At 33.2% G+C, this 19,493-nt stretch overlaps 1 long non-coding RNA gene across 1 annotated transcript; it reads right to left on the bottom strand.

The window, feature by feature from the left end:
- Positions 1–17,028: 17,028 nt before the first annotated feature.
- On the bottom strand, positions 17,029–18,885 carry LOC148764723 (uncharacterized). The gene is made up of 3 exons (XR_016024382.1): positions 18,792–18,885; positions 18,060–18,143; positions 17,029–17,223 (listed from the first exon to the last, which is right to left on the bottom strand). It is a non-coding gene; the product is annotated as an uncharacterized LOC148764723 (long non-coding RNA).
- Between the last annotated feature and the right edge of the window lie 608 nt (positions 18,886–19,493).

Below are 19,493 nucleotides of genomic sequence, written 5' to 3'. Positions count from 1 at the left end.
AAAACATTTATCACTGATTTTTAATATATAACATCATTAATTAATAAAATAATCTATCACAATAAATTATATTGTCATAAATAATTACATCTATCACAATAACTAGTATGCAATACCTGATTCCATACTTGTTACAATTTAATCATCAATTTTGGTGACAATAGAACTACCATAACGTAATGTCACCATCACATAACATGATAGCATTAACAATTATAAATCCTTCACCATAGATAATTTTGATGAAAGCAACCATAATATATTCAACAGTATAATACCACAAGTGAAGTTGAGTTCAACTAGATGAACAAAATATATATGGAACCTATATGAGTCTAGTTGAGATCAACTATATAAGAAAATATATACCTAAATGAGCCTAGTTGAGATTAACTATAGATAACAAAATATATACCTAAATGAGTCTAGTTTACTTAAACTAGATAAAATATTTATATATATATATATATAGAAAACTATAAGATGTCAATTTGAGTTCTGATTAACCTACTTCATATCAAACATCATCTTATCCACTAGCACCATCTACTGCATCCTCAACATCGTCACAATTAGCCATAGGAATTGCCCTATCGTTGTCATCATCATCATCCCTTGGATTTTTCCCATCAATTCCATCATCGACTGAATTAAAACCCTGAAGATGATGGACATGGTACTTGAATGCCCATATGTCACATCTTATTTCCTAGAGGGACCATGACTGGTGCATGGGCCAAGACAAGCATAACCTATTAGGTTCAAGCAAGCCTCTTATTATAACATCTTTAAACATTCATCATTTTATGTGGAAGCGTTTTAAAACATCCATTTACATATAAAATCATCATGCATGCATTAGTAATACTCATTATACAATTAAAGAACTTCTCGACTTAATTGATTAAGCTCAAGCACTTGATATATATGTCTACAAGTGCCACTATTATAGTGCACGATAACATAAACATTAAACATCATCAATGCCCTTAAGTGTCCATATAGGCTCTAGAGCCACCGTCATAATCTCATACATACATTTATCCATGTAAGATGCCCAACACTGGAAATAACAACATAAACATATTCATAGTTTGTAAACATAAATATAAAGTAAAAAGTGACTTGTTAGAGAAACGTGACTAACCTTCTAGGCATCAAATGGTTGATAGACACCTACCAAAGAATGAAGATCAGACACTAGTATCTGTGACACTAGCTCTTGTCCATATGCTATCCCTGATCTGCAATAAAATAAACGAGAAAAATAACGTGAGTCATAAAGAATCCATGAGTAGATATGGGAATGGGACAAGCTAAGGGATTAGAGTATTTCATAAACATGTAATTATAATCTCATGCCAATTGTGATCAATTTAAACTTAATCTCATGAAACATGGTGTTTAAACATATTTGAAATAGCATATGTGATGTAAACAAGTGTGAAGAGCCATATGGAAAACCCTTTTACCTTTGGAAAGCTTTCAAACAAGCCAATACATACAATTTTTTAACTCATATATCGATAGATGGCGAACATCTATCGATAGATTTGAAGCAGAATGCTTCCTATTGCATTCTGTATGCTATCTATCGATAGATGCTCTATGTGTATCGATAGATGCCTCTAAACCTCTATTATTTTGGCAAAATTGTGTACTATTGCCATTCTTTAAATTCCTTTACCTTTTGGGTCAATCGCTATGGCTCATTTCATTCCTTTAATCTCAAACTCATGCCAACATCGAGTATAGATCATAAACAATATTCAAGATGGACATAACATGCAACAAAACATAAAGATAACAATCATAATCATTCCATTACTGTTAAACTCACGCATTGTGATGGTACAATCCCCATTAATCTTTGGCCGACAATGTACAACCCCATTTCACCTTAAGCATTTATGATGCATCGTAAGAGTGAAGTCATCACTACACCCCGTGAGAGTGGATTCAATCGCACTCGTTAAGCTTTTATACTCAAAGCAGTGAGTATGTGGAATGTCCATCACATACATGCTTACTTATCTCATAAGGTATATGGAATTTCACATCATATACACATCTCATGGCATTTTCTCATGCCTACTCTTTCATCATATCGTATGTGAAACATGCGTTACATACATAATCAAATAGCATTCATCATGCTTCCTCAAACATCTCATGTAGTATATGGAAAACACATCATATACATAAACATAATAGCTTAGATGAAAACCATCATACAAGCCTTCACACATTTCATGCCCCAACATAACTATCATACCCTAATACATTCATGTATTAATCATAAATCATATCTCGTACCCACACTAGTCTAAAGAATAGAGTAATCGAGTGGACTTAAACATAAATGCTTGTCCCCCATTGTTGAAAACTAATACATAATATCATATTTACATAAATAATTGGTTGAAAACATATTTTAAAATATTTTCCTCATCCATAAATAAATTTTTAGTTCATAAATATTTGCAGAAAATCATATTCACCATTAAACTTCAAATCATGCTTCAACTTTAGATATCAAAATAGTTTTGAAAGTGGTGTATCCACTCACCTTATAAGAAGCTCGATTATAACTCTGATTCCGTGTAATTTGATGTGTTTTCAAGCGTTCCTATCACATAATATTCATAACAATCAATTTCTAAACTAATAATCTCATAATAATTAATCAAACAACTTTCTAAATCTATTCACTTTTGACTATAGCCACTTTCTCTCTCTAAAGTGAGTTAGAAATGCATAAATCCTCTAAACTTACCTTAAATAAGCTTAGATGTTGAAGGAAATCATTAAAACCCTAGCTTTAATCCTCAACAGAAACTTTTGAGAAAAATCATAAATTTACAGCATTAAAATACACGCTTGAAAGGTTTTATAGCATAAAAATGTCATTTTTAGCTTTAAACTTCAAAACTGAGATGAAAATCATCAAAAGCAATGATTTTTCATTAAAAATTAGCTAAAAGGGTTTTAGAGGGGTTTTACCTTCCAAAAAATGGCTGAAGGTTGAGAAACCCTCGAGCAGTGGGTCATATTTATAGTTTGAGAAGTGAAAATATGCTTTTACCCTTTTTTTGTGAAAACAGCATCATCTATCAATAGATCGGGGCCATCTATCGATAGATAAGCTTTAAAACCCTTTCTAGAAGTTTCTTGTTGGCCATCTATCGATAGATTTGGCCATCTATCCATAGATGTTCTTCAGGACAACTTTGATAAACCTTTTCTAGGCTATATCTATCGCTGATGAAGAATATCTATCGATAGATTAGGTCTAGAAAACAAAAATAAATCTTAGAAACATGTCCAATTGAACTCCTTTTAACACCAAACTTTGTAAATCATCTTAATGCATCAAAACATGAATTTTTCTAAGATCAAAACTTACTTTTTAACATTCCAAACACAAAATCATCTCAAAACTTTACACCATGAAATTTTTCATTCACAAAACTAAATTTCAAGTTTTCATAAACACAATTTAATTTGCTCATCTAAGGATTTCTAACCTAGCAAATCTCACATTAGGGTAGGGTTTCACATTCTCCCTCCTTTAAGGAAAATTCGTCCTCGAATTTAACTAAGGTACTAATTTTCACTAAATAAATGCAAGTATCATGCTCACATGCCATGTTCAGCTTCTTAAGTGACCTTTTCGCTTGTGTGGTTGCACCATTGTACCTTGACTAAGGCTACCTCCTTGGAGCGTAACTTCTTCACTTGCCTATCCAAAATGGTTATCGGCACCTCCTAATAGCTTAAATCATCCTCTAGTTGCAAAGACTCGTGCTGAATCACGTGAGAAGGATTCGGTTGTTATTTTCATAGTACCGAAACATGAAACACTGGATGAACACTAGCAAGATCCTACAGAAGTGTTAACCGATATGCTACCATGCTAACCCTTTCTAATATCTCAAATGGTCCGATATACCTCGGACTCAATTTACCTTTTTTACCAAACCTCATAATACCTTTGGTTAGACAAACTTGTAAGAACACATGGTCACTAACCTCAAACTCCAACTCTTAACCTCTATGGTTGGCATATGACTTTTGGCAACTCTATACTGCCTACATCCTTTATCTAATCAACTGTATCTTGGCGATGGTTTCTTGAACAAATTTTGATCCAAGTAACTTTCTCTCACCAACCTCAAACCAACATATGGGCAACCTACATCTTTTCCCCATATAAAGCCTTATAAGGCGCCATCTTAATGCTAGCCTAAAAACTATTATTATAGGCGAATTCAATTAATGGCAAATGTCGATCTCAAGTGACTCCAAAATCTATGACACATGCCCTCAACATATCCTCTAGTGTCTGAATGGTCCTTTCAGACTGTCTATCTGTCTGCGGGTGAAAAGCAATTCTAAAATTCAATTTTGTGCCCAAAGCCTCTTACACTTTTTCCCAAAATCAACTGGTGAACTACATGCCTCTATCTAATAATATAGTGATCGGGACTTCGTGTAATCGCACTACCTCATCAATATACAGCCAAGCATAGTATGCCACTCCATAGGTGGTCTTCACTAGTAAGAAATGAATGGACTTAGTCAGTCTATCGACAATCACCTAAATAGAGTCATACCCCTTACTCGTATGGGGTAGTCCGATCACAAAGTCAATAGAAATATGCTCTCAATTCCACTTAGGAACAAGCAAAGGCTATAAAAATCTGACAAGTCTCTCATGCTCTGCCTTAACCTATTAGCACACTAGACACTTAGCTACCAACTCAACCACATCCTTCCTAAGGCTTTCCCACCAGTACATCTCCCTCAAGTCATGGTACATCTTAGTGATGCCTAGATGAATAACATATGCAGCCACGTGTGCCTCCTCTAGGATCTGTCATCTCAAATCATCAATATCTGGCACATACACCTTAGATCCATATGAGTAATCCATCAATGCCTTCGGTAAACATTTTCCCTTTCCTCCTTTAAGGATCCTCTAAAACTCTAGCTACAAAATCATCCTTATCTTGAGCTTCCTTAATCCGATCCATCAACATCAGTTTAACCCTAAAATGGGCTAATACTATTTCAGTATCATTAACCTCAAATCGAATGCCCATATCTCTCAACTTATGCATACATTGCACCACCTTTCTTTAATCAACTAAGATGTAGGCTAAACTCCCTATTGATTTTTGACTCAAGGCATTTGCAACCACATTGGCTTTGTCAAGATGATACAATATTGAGCAGTCATAATCCTTAAGCAGCTCCATCCATCGATGTTGCCTAAGGTTGAGATCTTTTTACTTAAAAATATACTTGAAGCTCTTATGATATGTATAAACCTCACAAGTCTCACCATACAAATAATGCCTCCAAATCTTTAAGGCAAAGACTATACAACCATATCCAAATCATGTGTGAGGTAATTTTGCTCGTGTCTCTTGAGTTGTCTACATGCACATGCAATCACCTTATCGTCCTGTATTAACACACATAGAAGTTCTACTTGTGATGTGTCACAATAGACCACGTAACCCCTTGAATTACATGGTAAACTCAACACTAAAGTTGTTGTCAGTAAAGTCTTGAGCTTCTCAAAGGTCTCCTCACATGCATCTATTCATATAAACTTGACGTCATTCTGCATCAACTTAGTCATGGGAGCAACAATCTTGGAGAAATCCTTAATAAATCTCCTATAGTATCTAACTAGCCTTAGAAAACTCCGTATCTCAGTTAATGAAGTAGACCTTGGCCATTTCTTTACTACCTCAATCTTCTTTGGGTCCACCATCACTCCATCCTCGGATACTATGTGGCCCAAGAAGCTAAAATTGTCAAGTTAAAACCCACACTTAGAGAACTTGGCATATAACCAGTGCTCTCTCAATATTGGTAGCACAATCCTTAAGTGTTACTCATGTTCCTCCCAACTTCTCCAATACACTAAGATATCTTTGATGAACACAACCATAAATTTATCTAAATATGATCTAATACCCAATTCATCATATCTAAAAAAGCTACAAGGGCATTAGTCAATCCAAATGGCATAACCAATAACTAATAATGACCATACCTCATGCGGAATGCAGTCTTAGGTATGTTTACACTTTTAATCCTCAACTAATGATACCCCAATCGTAGCTCAATCTTAGAGAAACACTTAACCCCTTTCAACTGATCACACAAATCATTGATGCATGGGAAAGGATACTTGTTCTTAATGGTCACTTTGTTCAACTGCCTGTAGTCAATACAAAGCCTCATCAAATCATCTTTCTTCTTCACAAACAATGCCAGTGCACCCTAATGTGAGATGCTAGGGAAAATGAAGCCATTGTCTAATAAATCCTCTAACTGATCCTTGAGCTCCTTAAGTGAAATACCCCATACTTTGATATGGCGATAAATAAAGTTGATCGAATGCAAATTGAGGTCAATTAAAATGTTTAAAAGTGATAAAAGACGAAAGAAGTAGTTTAGGATAAAATATTTCGCAAGTGAGAAAATAATAATAAAATAATAATAATTTTATCATAGGAGAATTTGTGAGATAAAAGGCGATTTGGAAGTCAAGTGAGGCATAATAAGGTATTTTGGGTACCAAGGAGACAAGATAAAATTTTTAGAATAAAATAATATTTTTTTAATAAAATAATATTAAAATATTAATATTTAGCCGGATGTCGAAGTCAATCAAGAAGAAGGATCATATGGTTGATCCAAGTGGGGGAGAAGATGACAAGCCCGACTCTATAAAAATATTTTTCATGACATACATGTGATGGATAACATGTTTGCATGCTAAGAGAGTCCCGAAAAAAATTTACAAAAGTCGGTATTGCACCTAGAGGTACAACAAAGTTGAGTTAAACCTCGAACTAGATCAAATAGAGAATTTACGATGAAATTAAGAATTTTAATGTCCCAGAGTAGTTTAATATGGTAATTCGGAGTTCGAGGATCAATTTGGAGTCAAACCGAAATTTTCGCTATCCAGGGGCAAAATGGTAATTTGCCACTTGAGGACAAAATGAGAATTTTAGAAAAGATTTTTTTTGGCCCCATTTGACTTATTGGAGTATAATTTGACTCATTGGAGTAAGATTTGAGGTTTAAAAGTGAAAAATTTTAATTTCGGTATAATTTGGAGTAAAAGGGTAAAATAGTAATTTTGCCACCCCAGGGGCAAAATTGTAATTTTCCACCACCAGGACATTTTTTCAGCACATGGTCTTCCTTTATCCTCATTTTGACCATTGACTAATTGTGTGGTGGAGATAAAAAGGATTAAAATTTTAAAATTTTAAAAACGGGCCAATGACATGATGCCACGTGTCATGCCTTTATTAATTTATTATTTTCCTTTTTAAAAGGCACAAAATCAGCCCATCTTCCACCCCATGGCCGGCCAAACCAGCAAGAAGAGAGAGAAAATAAAAACAAAACCCTAGAGAGAGAAAATCAAAGAAAAAGTGTGAATTTTCAAGGAAATTAAGTGAAAAAGGTGAGATTTTTTCTATTAAGCTTGAGTTTTCTTATTCCCAAGCATTTCTCTTTATTTTCCATGATTAAATTACATGTTTTCATGATGAATTCAATTCTGAAAAAATGGGTTAGGAGAGAGAAACTTGTTAGATTAATTTGATTTTAAGTTATGTTAGTGTTTTAAGTTAGTTTAGCATATTTAGAAACAAAACAATAAGAAAAGAACTTATTTTCTCCCACAATCATTAATGGCTGAATTTACCATGTGTTGAGTGAGAAAAAATTTGATTTTCATTCTAGGAGAATTGGTTAAGAAATGATGAATTATGAGCCTAGAAAAATAATGAAAATTTTCGAAGCAAAAATACGATTTTTTACCCACTAGGGGTATTTTCGTAATTTGCTATTGAGATTGATAAATTGAATCTCATTCACAGTCATTGAGGTAATTTGGTTATAATTGGAGTGTAGAAAGTGAGAAGAATTGATTTGGAGTTAAATTGGAGATAATAGGCCGAATTAGGTCAACACCGCATTTAAACGGTAGTCGGATAAGTTGTATATCCTATCATGCATATATACCGAGCCTAAATTGATTTTATAATGGTCAAGCATTGATGTGATGAATTATGTATTGTACATTGTGGATAGGTGGTGAGCAAAGTACACTGGTAAAAGTACAGAAATTGTGCTTGGAGACTGGGATTAGGAGTACATCTACTCTTAGAACTGTGAGTGAACTTATTATCATCTTAATTATCTAGAGTAGTTTTATACAACTGTATGATTTCATGGAAAATGGGTTTAAATGGTAAATTGCTATGTTTTAAGAGAAATTGTGATTTTATAAAATGATTTTATAAATTTTCTGGAAAATCGAATATTGGTTTTGAAAATAAAGTAATTAGAGATTGTCTGCTTGTGTTGCAAATTTATGGTTTTAAATTAAATGGCTTATGACAATATATGAGCATGAATGGCTAAACTGATTTTGGTGTCAGAATTATTTGTATTGTGTATTCAGCCTTGAGAGGCTAGATTGCGATAAATTGTCATGCCATGCTAGAATGAATTTTATTGAATTGGTGGAGTATATATTAATTATTTACTGCAGAGGGGGTTCCGTGGACCAGCCTATTAGAGGGGCACGGTAAACTCCATTATATTATTACCTCGAACGGAGAGGCGCGTAGGGTATCTCCTGGGGTAAAGCTTAGGGTTCACTTCACGCCAAACCACCACGTGAAGAGGAACTCAGCCAACGCTAAGGAACGGCTGTATTTTTCTCAAACTAAAAATATATTTTAAGTGTATACAAAATTTTAACAGCCTTGGCGGACTCGGTTGGATGCCCTGCGCAAGGTATCACCGAGTATGAGTTTTGGCACGAGCCAAAGTTTTAAGAAATTCATAAGCCAAGTTGATTACTCGATTTATATGGATTGATTTTATTTGGTTGAAATGAACTGAAAGGTAATGAAATTACAGTATGATGACTTATTTTAATTGTCTCCATTTACTCGACTTTAGATAGTTTAGATGGTATCTGTTTACTCACTGGGATTTTATAATCTCACCACCCTCATTTCCTCACATTTCAGGCTCAGGGAATTCCATAGTTAGCTGACTTTGACAAGGACCTTCATTTGGACTCGAATCGGCAAAAGCTGTAGGTTTTCAGCTTCCGATGCATTTTGGATAGATGTGGGCTCACGTGTCACTGTAAAAGAAATTTTATGCTTTGGTTATTTGCTTTATAGTATATATGAATATAATTATCTTTTACGCTATAATAATTATGTACCGATAGTTTTATGAAAATTATTTTACAAGAAAATAGTTTATTTTATTGAATATTTTTATTATATTCAAATGGTCAAATTTTCACTTCAAATAAATGTTTTAGATACTTAATTTTTTCTTAAAATCATTAAATATATATTTTCGACTTACCTACTACATTTTTAGCAAGTTTCGAGATTTTTGACAAAAATGACGAAAATGCCCCTGTGAGCAAAAATATATATATATATGTTATGTTATGATTTGGAAATAATTTGTAATCCTTCGTATTTTGATTATTTGATAACTATTGCTCACCGGAGAAGTGCGAAAGCTGATACGATAGCTGATACGAGAGCCTTGCGATGTTTCGATCAACATTCGGGGTGAAGAATGTTTGTCGAGGCTTCGCGGCGGTTGTCACGGGCTCGATGGGGAGTTTCGGGTCGTGACATTAAGCATAGCCGGTGCCATCCGGTATGGTGGTATAGAAATTAGACTGGTGTCTTGCACTATGTTTATACGAAATTCTATTTCTCATTTTGGAGGTAATCCAAGTAACTCCTCCGAAAATACATCTATGAACTCCCTCATAATAGGTACATTTACCACACTAATTGCATTTACTAGGGTGTCTATCACCATAGCCAAAAATCCTAAACCTCCATGTGTCATTAAATGATTAGTAGTCATGGCCGATATCATGCTAATTAAGGCCATGTTACGATCTTTTTGTATATAAAAGGGTGTTTCTCCAATGTAGTCAAATCTAACCCTCTTGTGGTGACAATCCACACTAACATAATTGGGAGATAACCAATCCATCCCAAGAATCACATTAAATTCCATCATGTCCATCAACACTAAATTTGCTGAGGTGCCTTTCTCTTTAACTCGGACCACGCAATCTCTATATTCATGTTTTGCCACAAACATCTCTCTCAAGGGGGTGGAAATTACCAAGTTTTGCTCTTTTTTGGAGCACTCAATACCCAATCTAGATGCAAAGTATAGAGACACAACAGAATGTGTAGCACCAAGGTCATACAATACATGTGGATCAATTGAACATGTCACGACCCGGAACTCCCCATCGAGCCCGTGACAACCGCCGCGAAGCCTCGACAAACATTCTTCACCCCGAATGTCGATCGAAACCTCGCAAGGCTCTCGTATCAGCTTTCGCACTTCCCTGGTGAGCAATAGTTATCAAATATCAAAATACGAAGGATTACAAATCATTTTCAAATCATAACATAACTTTTTTTTTCTGGCTCACAAGGGCATTTTCGTCATTTTTGTCGAAAACCTCGAAACTTGCTAAAAATGTAGTAAGTAAGCCGAAAATATATATTTAATGATTTAAAAACAAATTAAATATCTAAAACATTCATTTGAAGTGAAAATTTGACCATTTGAATATAATAAAAATATTCAATAAAATAAATTATTTTCTTATAAAATAATTTTCATAAAACTATCGGTACATAATTCTTATAGCGTAAAAGTTAATTATATTTATATATACTTAAATACAGTAAGTCAAAATATTTAATTTAATTTACAATAACAAGAGTGCCCCCGAATAAACAAAAGTAAAGAGGACTGTGAACCTACAGTTTGGAAAATGCAGATCCCACTGTAGTCCTCGATGAGATCAGCTATCTACAGTCTATACTGAAACTGAAATGGGTGGAAAGGAGGGTGGTGAGATTATAAAATCCCAATGAGTAAACAAACATCATCATAAACATCTAGAGTTGAGTACATGGAGACAATAAAGTAAATCATCATAAACTGGGTTATAGCATTAGAACACATTTTCTTCAAAACACGTAAAGAGGCTTATGAATCTCATAAAAATCTAGGCTTGTGCCATAAATCCATTCTCGGGGACACCTTGGCCGAGGCATCCTACCGAGACCGCCAAGGCTATTAAAATTCACATTTCAGATAAATCATGTTTTTGTTTTGAAAACATAGCCGTTCCTTGGCGTTGGCTGAGTTCCCCCTCACGTGGTGGTTTAGCGTGAAGTGAACCCTAAACTTTACCCCAGGAGATACCCTACGCGCCTCTCCGGTCGAGGTAAGAATATAATGGGGTTTACCGTGCCCCTCTAAAAGGCTGGTCCATAGAAACCCCCTACTGCAGTGATTAATTAATATATAATCCACCATATAATAAAACTCAATAACATGATATGGCAATTTTGTAATTCATAGTTTTTCAAGGTAACCAAACAATTCGCATTTCAATACAATTGCCAACTAGCCAATCATGCTCGATTTATCATAAGCCAGTTAATTTAAACAATCAAATTGCCACAATTAACAGTCTCCGTGTATTCTATTTTTCAAAATCACTATTAATTTCAAAACAATTTATAATTTAATTTCATTGAAACTCATTTATTCATAAAACATGAAAATTTATCTTTTTAAATTCCTTTTTCCATAGAATTCATGAAAGCATTTAAAAACCACCCTAGATAATTAAAATGACAGTAAGTTTACTCACAATGTCTAGAATGCAGACTTTCGAAGCACTCTGTCTACTGGTCCTCGGATGCAATTTCCTTGCCTTTATCGGAGGACTCACCACCTTGACACAGTACAAAATCGAGAGTTTCACCAAGTTGGTACTAAATCAAAATTAAACTAATTTAGACTACCAATGCATGATATGGAATGCAAAAATGCACTGGTAACTATCTAAACCCGGTATTGGCCTAATTCGTCTTATCACCCGATTAAATTCCTAACGGGTCCGTTTAAACTCCAATTTAATTCTTTTCAGTTTCTATACCTCAATTGCACCCAAATTAACTTAATGTCCCTCAGTGTGGTGCAAATTATCAGTCCCAACAGTAAATTACGAAAATACCCCTAGTGGGTAAAAATTCGTATTTTTGCTCCGAAAATTCCCATTATTTTTCTAGGCTCATAATTCATCATTCCTTAACCAATTCTCCTAGAATAAAATCAAACTCATCCTCACTCACTACATGGCAAATTCAGCCATTAATGGTTGGGGGAGAAAATAAATTCTTTTCTTGTTGTTTTGTTTCTAAATATGCTAAACTAACTAAAAACACTAACATAAATTAAAATCAAATAAATCCAACAACTTTCTCTCTCCTAACCCATTTTTTCAGAATTTAATTCATCATGAAAACATGTAATTTAATCATGGAAAATAAAGAGAAATGCTTGGGAATAAGAAAACTCAAGCTTAATAGAAAAAACTCACCTTTTTCACTTAATTTCCTTGAAAATTCACACTTTTTCTTTGATTTTCTCTCTCTAGGGTTTTATTTTTGTTTTCTCTCTCTTCTTGCTGGTTTGGCCGGCCATGGGGTGGAAGATGGGCTGATTTTGTGCCTTTTAAAAAGGAAAATAATAAATTAATAAAGGCATGACACATGGCATCATGTCATTGGCCCGTTTTTAAAATTTTAAAAATTTAAACATTTTATCTCCACCACATGTTTAGTCAAGGGTCAAAGATGAAGACAAAGGAAGACCATGTGCTGGAAAAAATATCCTGGTGGTGGAAAATTACAATTTTGCCCCTGAGGTGGCAAAATTACCATTTTACCCCTATACTCCAAATTTTACCGAAATTAAAATTTTTCACTTCTAAACCTCAAATCATACTTCAATAAGTCAAATTATACTCTAATAAGTCAAATGGGGTCAAAAAAATCTTTTCTAAAATTCCCATTTTGTCCCCAGGTGGCAAATGACCATTTTGCCCCTAGTTAGTGAAAATTTCGATTTGACTCCAAATTGATCCTCAAACTCCAAATTACCATTTTAAGTCATCCATGAACTGTGAAACTCTTAATCTCACCTTAAAATTCCTATTTGATCTAGTTCGAGGATTAAATAAACTTTGTTGTACCTCTAGGTACAATACCGACTTTTGTAAATTTTTCGAGACTCTCCTAGCATGCAATCATGCTATCATCACATATATGTCATGAATAGTATTTTATAAGGTCGGGCTTTACAAAAACATTAATATTCAAATTTAAAAATTAATTAAAATATTAATATTTTAATCACAATAATATTTAAACTATAAATAAAATATTAATATTTTAAAATGTTAATATTTAAATTATTAATTATTTATATTTTAAATAAATTATAAATTATTATTTAAAAATAAAATAAAAATAAATAATCATAATTATAATAAAAGGTATTTTTATCTTTTTAATACTTATTTCAAAATTATTTTGATCAACCAAACATTGTAATAAGTCGTAATAACAATTTCTATCTTATTTTATTTTGTCAATTAAACTACAGAATAATATTTTGTTATTTTCCTATTCTATTCTATTTTCGCAAAATACCTATTTTATTTCATTCTATCTTATTTCACGAATCAAACGTGTCTCGCCTCCTTCCTAACAAGAATATCTTTATTATATATAGTATTTTAGGCTAGATGTTAACGGGTCATCTCAATCAACGACTGGGGAATGGCACCAAGCATAGATAATCCTATGCATCACGAACACCTGTAAACAATAGTCCCTCAACAGCTCAAAAGGAGCAAGAAACCAACATATCCAAACTTTGCTAAAATTCCCTCAAGGTCATGTTTAAAGCTTCTTATTGTTAATTTGGCCAATTTATTTTTAGGCATTTAGTTTCCTCATATGCAAGTTTTTCTTTCCCCTTTCCCAAATCCCAACATTAGCTAAGCTCTGCATTATTTTCACTAAAGATGAATGCTTATTCACTTAATGTTTTGTCTCGGATAACTGAAAACGGAGGCTTAGAGAGGTTTGTCTTATTTAGACCAACCTTGAACCACGCCCATGTCTAGCTAGACCCAACTTTGTTTGCCTTGTTTCATCTTTTTGAGCCAAGATTAAATATGGGCTAGACCTGAACCTAAACTTAGGAAAGTTGTTCGTCGACTTCATCTTAACAACCCAAGTTATTTTTTTTTTTGGTATTGACAACTATAAGTAGCATCCTAAAACCACCTTACCTCTACGTCATCCCATCCTCCCAACACATGTCTTTTTATAATTTGTTGAACACAGACTCAACGGGTGTCAAATTGTGTGTGTAATAAATTCTCTAAAAATGCTTAGACGAGTAGTATCTAATAGCGTGTCTTTTCTATAATATATAGTTTATATATTTGAGTAGTATCTAATGAGTTTATATTTGATGAACTCATAATATATAGTTTTTATATATTACTAGAAAAATACCTGCTCTACGTGACAGGTTTGTAAATTTTATGAACACTTGATGTTAAAAGTTTTGTGAAAAAAATTTAAATTAGTAGAATCAAGAATTGTTTATTAATTTTAATAATTTTTATGATTATAATTGTTATAAATTGATTAAAGAAAAAGAAATAAAATGATGTATTTGTTATGATGCGAATGTAAAAGGATAGATTATGTTATGGTAAAAATAATACACAATAATGGATAAATAGTTAAATAGATTTAGTTATGATAAAAATAATACATAGTAATGTATAAATAGTTAAACAAATTGTGTTAATTTATATATAGTTTAAAAAGCAAGAATAAAAAAGATGAATGCTTATTGGAAAATTAGTGAAAATGTTGTTATCAACTTTAAAAAAAGAAAAAAGTTCTAAACAGAAGAGTTCTTGAACTTTCATTTATTTTCCTATTTTAGTCTTTGGAAGTTAAATGTGATTAATTGGATGACATATCAAAACATACAATCTAAATAATTAAACCTTTAAAACCAAATTAAAATAATAAACAGTCATAAGTTGAAAAAAGAAGCATCACTTTCCTCATTTATGGTGAAAAAACAAAAACCTGTAACATTGCTACATAATGGGTTTACAACATTTTCAACTTTGACATAAACCTAACTTTTTCCGCATGTACCCTAAACAATGCCAATCATTCCAAACACAAACTGTCTTTTTCTTTTTTTTTTTTTTGATTAACTTACAAAACTCATAGCTTGCTTTAGTAGAATTTTGCAGCTCATTCTTAGTGACAAACCTCTGAGACCAAAAAATGATATAAATTAAAAGTTTATTGTTTCTTGGTGAATAATCTTGCTCCTTTAAGGACAAAATGAGATTCAAATGGCTTCAAGAAATTTCATAAAAATATAAATTAACAATTCCAAGCTAAAGTACATTCCACAACGACAATTGTGCCCGAAACCTTAATTCTCATCTCTAGAGCAAAACCCTCAATGTGATTTTTCTCTTTTTGCAAAACACTTGGAGATACAAAGAGAGGGAAATCGTAGTTCTTGATTTCCACATCAAAGAATGTGTGCAATTTAACATCATAGATAAGTTAAAGGAAAGGGAAAGGAAAAAAAATTAGGGAATGGCATCCATGACCATTTTTTTCCTTGTAATTAATTAACACTTGCTATTTACTACTTAAACTACAATGAATATAAATATTATATGACTTAATCTCCCAATTGAAATTGCCCATGGCCTCAGAATATAATAGCTAAAAATGTCATTGTATTCAATCATTTCACCATTGACAGTAACTTACAAAAGCCAAAATGTATGATATAATCATAAGATACTAAGATCTCGATAAAGTAGTATAACAATCACAAGCAATTGTACCATTGCAACAAAATATACCTCAGTATCATTTCTTGAAATTTTCATCCTTAGTAAAAGAAAGACCCAAACCAGTCTCCTTCACTTCCTTTTTTTTTCCTCCTAGAATATGAACAACACGTCATTTGCAAGATTAGAAATGGGCATACTTTTATGCATGCATTAACAATGGAACCTAACAAACTTGAGCAAGCAAAAAAAAAAAACTTACCACCGACAGACTTTTTCTGCTCCCATCTAGCCACAAACTTCAAGTACATATAAAATAAAACATAATTTAGAACAATTAGAAACAAATTCTAGGCTTTGTGGTTCTTGAAAACTATCCTCCAGTTTGCCAAGGTGTTCAGCCTGCAGGGACATCCGATAACCATAAACCTACATCCAACAATACTGGTGCAACTAATAAATCTAAATAGGAATTTAGGCAAACATTATATATTTTATACCCCAGAGATACTATTCTCCATGCTCTAATGCCATTTTGTTTCCTTTGAAACATATGCTAAAACAATTAAACCAAAAAAATAGAAGTAGTATGCATAAATGACTGTCTAGCACTTTTTTGAGCATTTAAAAATGAGTACAGATAGAATCCCAAACCTAGCAATGCGGGCGAGATTTGTTTCCTGCCCATGGGTAATTTGGTTGGTAAGCACCTAATAGCTATTTTTGTGTCCCTAGAACCATTTAATGATCTTTAGTTAATGTTTACTAATCCCATGATAACATACTTATTGTCACGACCTGGTATTCCCCTCGAGCCCGTGACAACCGCCGCGGTGTCCCGGTAGACACTTATTGCCCGGAATGTCAACTCGAAACCCCGCAAGGCTTTACTATCAGTTTCTCTGTTCCCTTGTGAGCAACCATTGTCAAATATCGTGTTCTAAAATATTTTAAGCTGTTTCCAACTTTAAACAAATAAAATATTAATTTTTCGTCTCACAAGGGTATTTCGGTCATTTTTCTCAAAAATTTTAAAACTGGCTAAAACGTAATATACAAGTACAAAATGAGTTTAAAAGTCTAAAATCTTCATTTAAAACGAAATTATGGTTATTTGAATATAATAAGAAAATAAAAGAAATATTAAGTAAAATATTCTATTTTCTTATAAAACAATATTTATAGAGTTACACGTGAATAATTTTTTATAACGTAAAAGTTAAATAAATTTATACATACCTAAATACAGTAAGCCAAAATATTTAATTTAATTTACAATAACAAGAGTGCCCCCGAATAAACAAAAGTAAAGAGGACTGTGAACCTACGGTTTGAAAAATGCAGATCCCACTGTAGTCCTCGATGAGATCAGCTATCTATAGTCTATACTGAACCTGAAATGGGTGGAAAGGAGGGTGGTGAGATTATAAAATCCCAATGAGTAAACAAACATCATCATAAACATCTAGAGTTGAGTACATGGAGACAATAAAGTAAATCATCATAAACTGGGTTATAGCATTAGAACACATTTTGTTCAAAACACGTAAAGAGGCTTATGAATCTCATAAAAATCTAGGCTTGTGCCATAAATCCATTCTCGGGGACACCTTGGCCGAGGCATCCTACCGAGACCGCCAAGGCTATTAAAATTCACATTTCACATAAATCATGTTTTTTGTTTTGAAAACATAGCCGTTCCTTGGCGTTGGCTGAGTTCCCCCTCAATTGGTGGTTTAGCGTGAAGTGAACCCTAAACTTTACCCCAGGAGATACCCTACGCGCCTCTTCGTTCGAGGTAAGAATATAATGGGGTTTACCGTGCCCCTCTAAAAGGCTGGTCCACCGAAACCCCCTACTGCAGTGATTAATTAATATATAATCCACCATATAATAAAACTCAATAACATGATATGGCAATTTTGTAATTCGTAGTTTTTCAAGGTAACCAAACAATTCGCATTTCAATACAATTGCCAACTAGCCAATCATGCTCGATTTATCATAAGCCAGTTAATTTAAACAATCAAATTGCCACAATTAACAGTCTCCGTGTACTCTATTTTTCAAAATCACTATTAATTTTAAAACAATTTATAATTTAATTTCATTGAAACTCATTTATTCATAAAACATGAAAATTTATCTTTTTAAATTTCTTTTTCCATAGAATTCATGAAAGCATTTAAAAACCACCCTAGATAATTAAAATGACAGTAAGTTTACTCACTATGTCTAGAATGCAGACTTTCGAAGCACTCTGTCTACTGGTCCTCGGATGCAATTTCCTTGCCTTTATCGGAGGACTCACCACCTTGACACAATACAAAATCGAGAGTTTCACCAAGTTGGTACTAAATCAAAATTAAACTAATTTAGATTACCAATGCATGATATGGAATGCAAAAATGCACTGGTAACTATTTAAACCCGGTATTGGCCTAATTCGTCTTATCACCCGATTAAATTCCTAACTGGTCCGTTTAAACTCCCATTTAATTCTTTTCAGTTTCTATACCTCAATTGCACCCAAATTAACTTAATGTCCCTCAGTGTGGTGCAAATTATCAGTCCCAACAGCAAATTACGAAAATACCCCTAGTGGGTAAAAATTCGTATTTTTGCTCCGAAAATTCCCATTATTTTTCTAGGCTCATAATTCATCATTCCTTAACCAATTCTCCTAGAATAAAATCAAACTCATCCTCACTCACTACATGGCAAATTCAGCCATTAATGGTTGGGGGAGAAAATAAATTCTTTTCTTGTTGTTTTGTTTCTAAATATGCTAAACTAACTAAAAACACTAACATAAATTAAAATCAAATAAATCCAACAACTTTCTCTCTCCTAACCCATTTTTTCAGAATTTAATTCATCATGAAAACATGTAATTTAATCATGGAAAATAAAGAGAAATGCTTGGGAATAAGAAAACTCAAGCTTAATAGAAAAAACTCACCTTTTTCACTTAATTTCCTTGAAAATTCACACTTTTTCTTTGATTTTCTCTCTCTAGGGTTTTGTTTTTGTTTTCTCTCTCTTCTTGCTGGTTTGGCCGGCCATGGGGTGGAAGATGGGCTGATTTTGTGCCTTTTAAAAAGGAAAATAATAAATTAATAAAGGCATGACACATGGCATCATGTCATTGGCCCGTTTTTAAAATTTTAAAAATTTAAACATTTTATCTCCACCACATGTTTAGTCAAGGGTCAAAGATGAAGACAAAGGAAGACCATGTGCTGGAAAAAATATCCTGGTGGTGAAAAATTACAATTTTGCCCCTGAGGTGGCAAAATTACCATTTTACCCCTATACTCCAAATTTTACCGAAATTAAAATTTTTCACTTCTAAACCTCAAATCATACTTCAATAAGTCAAATTATACTCTAATAAGTCAAATGGGGTCAAAAAATCTTTTCTAAAATTCCCATTTTGTCCCCAGGTGGCAAATGACCATTTTGCCCTTAGTTAGTGAAAATTCCGATTTGACTCCAAATTGATCCTCAAACTCCAAATTATCATTTTAAGTCATCCATGAACTGTGAAACTCTTAATCTCACCTTAAAATTCCTATTTGATCTAGTTCGAGGATTAAATAAACTTTGTTGTACCTCTAGGTACAATACCGACTTTTGTAAATTTTTCGGGACTCTCCTAGCA

Source organism: Theobroma cacao, chromosome 1 (genome assembly GCF_053813885.1).
Source record: "Theobroma cacao isolate CCN51 chromosome 1, ASM5381388v1, whole genome shotgun sequence".
Taxonomy (NCBI): Eukaryota; Viridiplantae; Streptophyta; class Magnoliopsida; order Malvales; family Malvaceae; genus Theobroma; species Theobroma cacao.
The sequence above is the reverse complement of the archived record's forward strand: the minus strand, read 5'-3'. Positions and strand labels throughout refer to the sequence as shown.